At 50.9% G+C, this 6560-nt stretch overlaps 1 non-coding gene across 1 annotated transcript; it reads right to left on the bottom strand.

The window, feature by feature from the left end:
* Nucleotides 1–5578: 5578 nt before the first annotated feature.
* Nucleotides 5579–5660, bottom strand: TRNAS-CGA (transfer RNA serine (anticodon CGA)). The gene has a single exon. It is a non-coding gene; the product is annotated as a tRNA-Ser (tRNA).
* Nucleotides 5661–6560: the final 900 nt, after the last annotated feature.

Raw genomic sequence — 6560 nt, 5'->3', positions numbered from 1 at the left:
AAATATTACTGTGTCCATCAGTTATTAGATATATCAAACTGTAATGGCTGTTGCAAACACCAAAAATATTTAGAACTAAAAATGATTAAGATTAATAGGGGTGCCCAAACTTTTTCATAGGACTGTATTTTCAGCTGTCTTCTCTGGCTATGTTTGGGTGCACCGAGCAGCTCACTTGTATACAGATTAAGGCTGAGGCGCCACGTTGCGGAAACGCATTTTTTTGTTGCAGATTTTGTTGTGTTTTTTTTGAGTCAAGGCCAGGAGTCGATCGAGCAGAAAGGAGACATACAAGAGCTTCCTATATATTTTATATTCCTTTTGTAGCCATTTTTGACTGTGGATCAAAAAATCACAGCAAATTCTGTAACAGAAAAAGCTGCGTTTCCATAATGTGGGGCCTTAGCCTTAAAGTTAAGCAAGATTGAATTTTAACATAAAAAAGGTATTTTCATTGTCACCAATGTGCCTTACAACAGCATATAAATTTTATGAGCTTTTGGTGTCGCTAAACTCCTTTAAAAATTGCTAATCATTCAGTCTCTATAGATAAATGTGACACAATTCAAAAGAAAAAAAGAACTACCGTAGTTACTTTTGTGTAGAATGTGATGCTAGGTTCACACTAGTGTTCGGGCAAATCCACTCGAGATTCTGCTTAAATTGGTGGAGAGAAAAGTCCTGAAAGCAGTATAAAATTTTTGGAAACCAGATGGAAACCCTGGCAGAGACCCCATTATAGTCCATGAGGTCTGCAGGTAACGAGTGATTATGAAGATAATCTTGTTTCCCTTAGTCCTAACAGCGGCACAATGTGGGGTATTTCTGCCCCTGTGTGCTGGTAGGACAGGCGGATATTTAATTAGCCAATCAAATGCGTGGCAGGCCCTATAAGAGGGCACAAGAACCTCCCCTCTGCGTGTAAATACAAAAGTACCTCCATTACATTTATATACAGTTTTATACATAAGATATGATTCCCAGGGTGGGAAATCTTGTGCCGCTGTTAGGACTAAGGGAAACAAGATTATCTTCATAATCACTCGTTCCCTGTCGTCCTCAACAGCGGCACAATGTGGGGATATAGCAAGCAGGTCCCCAAGATGGGTGGGACAAACCCATGACCGAACTTAAACTGGTCTGGGCAAAGGCAGTGGAATCTGCCACTTGGTCCTTCAGGCGGTAATGCCGAATGAAGGTGGATTCAGATGCCCAAGAGGCAGCTGCATATATTTGGTCCACAGACAAAGCACTTCTTTCTGCCCGTGAAGTGGACACTGCCCTGGTTGAATGGGCATGAAGGAAAGATGGAGCCGACAGCCCTTGGGCGGTATAGGCGACTCTAATAGTCTCGGTAACCCACCGGGATATTGTAGCTTTGGCGGCTTTGGTGCCCTTGTTTTTCCCCGTGTAGCTGACCAACAGGTTTTCAGTCCACCTAAAGGGGCGAGTGCGCTGCAAGTAGATCTGCAGGCATCTAACCACATCCAGCTTGTGCCATCTTTCTTCTTCAGCAGAAGAAGGGAACGGAAAAAATACTGGAAGGGAAATCAGTTGGTTCCTGTTTACAGCAGATGGCACCTTGGGACGAAACCCAGGGAGGAACCTAAGCTGTACATGGTCAGAGAAAAAGGTGGTATATGGCTCCTCAGCGGACAAAGCTTGTAGTTCACTAACGCGTTTGGCAGGTGTGACTGCCAATAGCAGCGCCATTTTGCCGGTTAGCGACTTGAGGGAGACCTCTTCCAGAGGTTCAAATGGCTGGCCACATAGGGCGTTCAGGACCGGAATAAGGTCCCATTGGTGGACAGGGGTGTTTACCACCGGTCTCAGCCTAGTTGCCCCTTTAATAAAGGTGCTCACTAAAGGATCCTGAGACAAACGCCTCCCCAGATAGGCGGACAGGGCCGCTACGTGTACCTTGAGTGTGGCCGCAGCAAGACCTCTGTCTAGTCCGTCTTGAAGGAAGTCCAGGATTGCCTCCGTAGGGGGATCGGTGGAGTCCACTTGATGCTGCAGACACCAGGCATTAAAGATGTTACCTATTCGACGGTAGTTCCTGTTAGTCGAATCTGCTCTGGCGCTGGATAGGGTCTTCAAGACGGCTTGTGACAGTCCTCTATTTCTCAATAGGGACTGGTCAACCTCCAGGCTGTCAGGTTGAGTCTCCTCAGATCCTGGCATCTCAGCTCTCCTTGGGTTACCAGGTCTGGGAGTGGGGGAAGCCTCCAATATATGCCCTGACTCATTTGTATGAGCTGAGCAAACCAAGCCCTTTTTGGCCAGAACGGGATTATGGCTATTCCCGAGGCTTGGTCCTGTCTTATTTTTATCAATACCTTCGGTATGATTGGAATTGGAGGGAATATGTAAAACAGCCTGAACCTCCATGGGATGGACAGGGCATCCACCGCCAAGGGATTGTCCTCCTGGTACAGAGAGCAGAAGGTCCCCACCTTGACGTTGAGTCGGGTAGCCATAAGATCGACCTCCGGGAGACCCCATCTCTGGACGATCTGTTGAAATACGTCTGGATTGAGAGACCATTCTCCTGATACGGTAATACCCTGACTCAGCTGATCCGCTACTATGTTCAGGGAGCCCTTTATGTGAACAGCGGATAACTGGACCAGATTCTTCTCCGCCTAGGCAAATATGAGATTCGTCTCTCTCAGCAAGGTTGGTGACCTGGTGCCCCCTTGTTTGTTTATATAGACTACCACCGTCATATTGTCTGACCGGTTTTTGACAGACTTGCCTTTCAATTCTGGGGCAAAGTGTACTAGGGCCAGGTACACTGCTCGGAGTTCCTTGAGATTGGATGACCCCAGCTCCGGACATCTCCATCGTCCTTGTACAGTTTTGTCTTGACAATGGGCTCCCCATCCCCACTGGGATGCATCTGTTGTCAACAGGGTCCACACTGTCGGGACCGTGGACCTTCCGTCTTTCAGGTGTATCCACCATCTGAGGGAAAGACGGGTAGCGGGAGAAAGGCAGATCTTCTTGTGCAATCCCCGTGGAGACCTGTTCCAGGTTCTCAACACTTCCATCTGCAGGGGACGCAAATGCCATAAAGTCCAAGGCACCGCCCTGGCCGAGGATGACATCAGGCCCAGGACTCTCATGGCGGTCCGGATGGTTACCTGCCGAGTGCGCAATAGGAATCGTGCACTGGCTTGGATTCTTTCCTTCCTTGGACTGGAGAGGAAGATCTGCATCGCTTCTGAATCCACAATAAATCCGAGGAATTTTCTTCAGGTGGATGGAACGATTTCGGACTTCTCCCAATTGATAATCCTAACTCCTGTAGGAAGTTGATGGCAAGGTTGAGCTGCTGGAGGAGGGCAGCAGGAGACTGAGCTTTCAGTAGCCAGTCGTCTAGATAAGGGACGATGAAAAGACCCTGAAGTCTGAGGGCCGCGGACCGGAGAAATCACCTTGGTGAATACCAGTGGGGCGGATGTGATGCCGAATGGCAGAGCTGTGAATTGATAGTGCTCCCTGTGGCCGGCCATAGCGACGGCAATCCTGAGGAACTTCCTGTGGAAATGAGCAATGGGGACATGTAGATAGGCGTCCTTCAAATCGAGGGTAACCATCACCTCTCCTGGCTGAAGAAACACAGCCACGGAATCCACGGTTTCCATTCGAAATGACCTCTTCCTGATAAACCGATTGAGGTACCTCAGATCTATTATCATCCTCCAGCCCCTGGTGAACTTGGGGACCAGAAAGACGGGGGAGTAGACTCCCAGACCGAGGTCTGAGGCTGGTACCTTCTCCAGGGCGCCCTTGGTAACATATTCGGCAACCAAGGCTTCTAGACTGGCCTGCTGAGAAGGTGGAAGAGTTTGGGTGGAAACGAACCGATCTGGAGGTGGAAGATGAAAGTCGATGTGATACCCGTGTTGTATGATCTTCAACACCCATGGGTCTTGGATATGGGTGAACCATGCTCTGGAAAAGGAGGAAAGACGTCCTCCCAGGAAGGGGGGCCACAGGGAGCTGCCCCACGTCAAAACTCAGGCTTCCTCTTGGTGTCCTCCTTGGAAGCGCCACGACCAGCTCCCCTAGGGCGATATCTAAAACGCCGTTGTTGGGAAGGGCGTCTATAATTAGAGGAAGAACCTCTGCCTCTAGAGGGAGCACGTCTGCCCCTGGATGCTTGAGGTAGGGACCTTCCCCTACCTTCAGCTAATCCCTCCATAATGGCGTCTAAGCTTTGGCCAGACACCCTTCCCGGCTCAAAGGGGAGAGCACAGAGTGCTGCTTTAGACGCAAAATCTGCCCGCCAAGGCTTTAGCCAAAGGGGTCTACGGGCCGCAGTAGACAACGCCATAGATTTGGCGGAGATTTTTAATTGATGGCAGGAGGATTCCACCAAATAATCTGCAGCCCTATGAACTCTTTTCATAGAGGCCAGAATCTCATCTCTGTCTACGCCCAAGTCTATATCCCGCTCCAAGGCGGATAAGCGGTTGCGCAAAAAGTCACCAACCATAGAGGAGGCTATGGCCACAGAGGCTTGCGCGGAGGAAGCTGAGTAGACCTTCTTCAGAACGGAGTCCGCCCTACGATCCAGAGGGTCCTGAAGATTTGAACCATCTTCCAAGGGCACCAGGGTTCTGCGGGACAGCTTTGCTACGGCCAAATCCACCTTCGGGGGAGGCCCCCAGGAATCCCACTGGGTAGTGTTAATAGGAAACAAACTCTTGAAGATCCTGGAAAGCGAATGTCCTTTCTCTGGCTGTTTCCACTGCTGCGCCATAAGGTCGGTCAGCGTGGCGTCCGCATGGAAGGCAATATGTCCCCCAGAGGCAGACGTGGAGGCTTCCCCGTCAACATCTCGGCCCACTGTAGACCGGATGGACTTCAGCAGCCTGCCCGTTTGTTCATAATGGAACGCAGTTCTGCTGGAATAACTGAGTCGTCCTCGGAGGAATCATCCTCTGCCACCCGCAGGTGTTACAAGGGGGGGGGGGAGAGACGAGGAACGGAGCTCAGAGCATGGTCTCCTGGTGAGCTGAGACAAGGTGCAATGGATCCCTTTGAGGGAATCATCCTGCAAAACAAAAAGGAGAGTACAAGCAAGGGAAAAACTATTTACCCAAGCGATGCCCAAACTCACCATCTCCTTGACCCATGCCATCATATCTCTGGGAGAGGGCTCCACAGGTGGAGGACCTCTGCACCCGCGACAACGGGCCCACTCATAGCCTGAAAATAGGCAAGTTATAGGACCAGTAGTACCCCGCAGGGCACAACCTTTCAAGCCGCTACCTACCATCAGGGAGCGGTGTGTCGCAATCGAAGCAGGAAAGATGTTTCCTCTTGGAAGAGGTTTTCCTCCTACCATCCCCAGGAGGGGTAGTAGAGGATGACATATCCTACAGAGAGAGATAATAGACCATGCAACACTGTCACCATGACATCATACCAGCTTTTAAAAAAAGGGTAAATCTTAACAGGTCCTGTAGACCGGACAGAGAGGTGACTTGGCGCCCAACGTGCGACTCGAACCCCCGACCTTGAGATTAAGAGTCTCATGCTCTACCGACTAAGCTAGCCGGGCTGGCGCTGTGAACAGGATCTGAACCTGTGCGGGGAGACCCCATTGGATTTCGAGTCCAAAACCTTAACCACTCAGCCATCACAGCCGGTTCCCAATAAAGTTTGCAAACTGGAAAAGAGTTCAAGATCAATGAACACCACAATCGCACGCCTTCAGCAGATACTGCAGGAAGGTCTCTGACACCAGGCCAGCCAGCCTCTTAATTCTGGCCGGCTGGAAGTGGGCGGAGCCACAATCAAAGCAGGTGAGGCAACCTGCCCAGACAACTAACCCTGTAATCAGGGGTCTGCAAAGATATACATTCCCCCCCACCAAGAGGCCCTTAACACGGGCACTTACCCCCACATCTCTCAGTCTTTTCCGGCCTTTAATAAGGCCTGAATCTTCCCTGAGTGAGCGGCCGCCAGCGCCAGGCCGTTGCCATGGCGCTATGATACTTCCGGCGAAACCGGAAGTGCGCGCTTACAGCGGCCGGCGGGGAACAGGATACACAACAGTGTGGTTCCACCCGCCGGCAGTCCGCGCGGCCACCAGAGGCGGCATGCGGAGTCCCCGGACTCTCACCAAAATGTCAGGTAAGTCACAAGGAGCAGGGGAAGCGGAGGAGAGGGGGGGCAGGGGGGATAGAGGGGGGTAGCCACACATGGCTAACAAGCACCTTCTCCCCGCAGGGCACAGAAGGTGACAAGAAGAAAACAACCGCTCAGGAGGTGAGTGATCCTGCTGAGCTTCTCAAAGAGGACACAAGTCCTCCCACCTGTCCTCTGTCCACACAGGACAGAAAAAAACACGCAGAGGGGAGGTTCTTGTGCCCTCTTATAGGGCCTGCCACGCATTTGATTGGCTAATTAAATATCCGCCTGTCCTACCAGCACACAGGGGCAGAAATACCCCACATTGTGCCGCTGTTGAGGACGACAGGGAACTGCTTTGTTAGGTGGACAGGATTTCCATCCTTGGGCTTCCTACTGATAATAATGGGAGT

This window comes from Leptodactylus fuscus, chromosome 3 (assembly GCF_031893055.1).
Source record: "Leptodactylus fuscus isolate aLepFus1 chromosome 3, aLepFus1.hap2, whole genome shotgun sequence".
Taxonomy (NCBI): domain Eukaryota; kingdom Metazoa; phylum Chordata; class Amphibia; order Anura; family Leptodactylidae; genus Leptodactylus; species Leptodactylus fuscus.
This window is presented reverse-complemented; position numbering and strand designations above follow the sequence as displayed.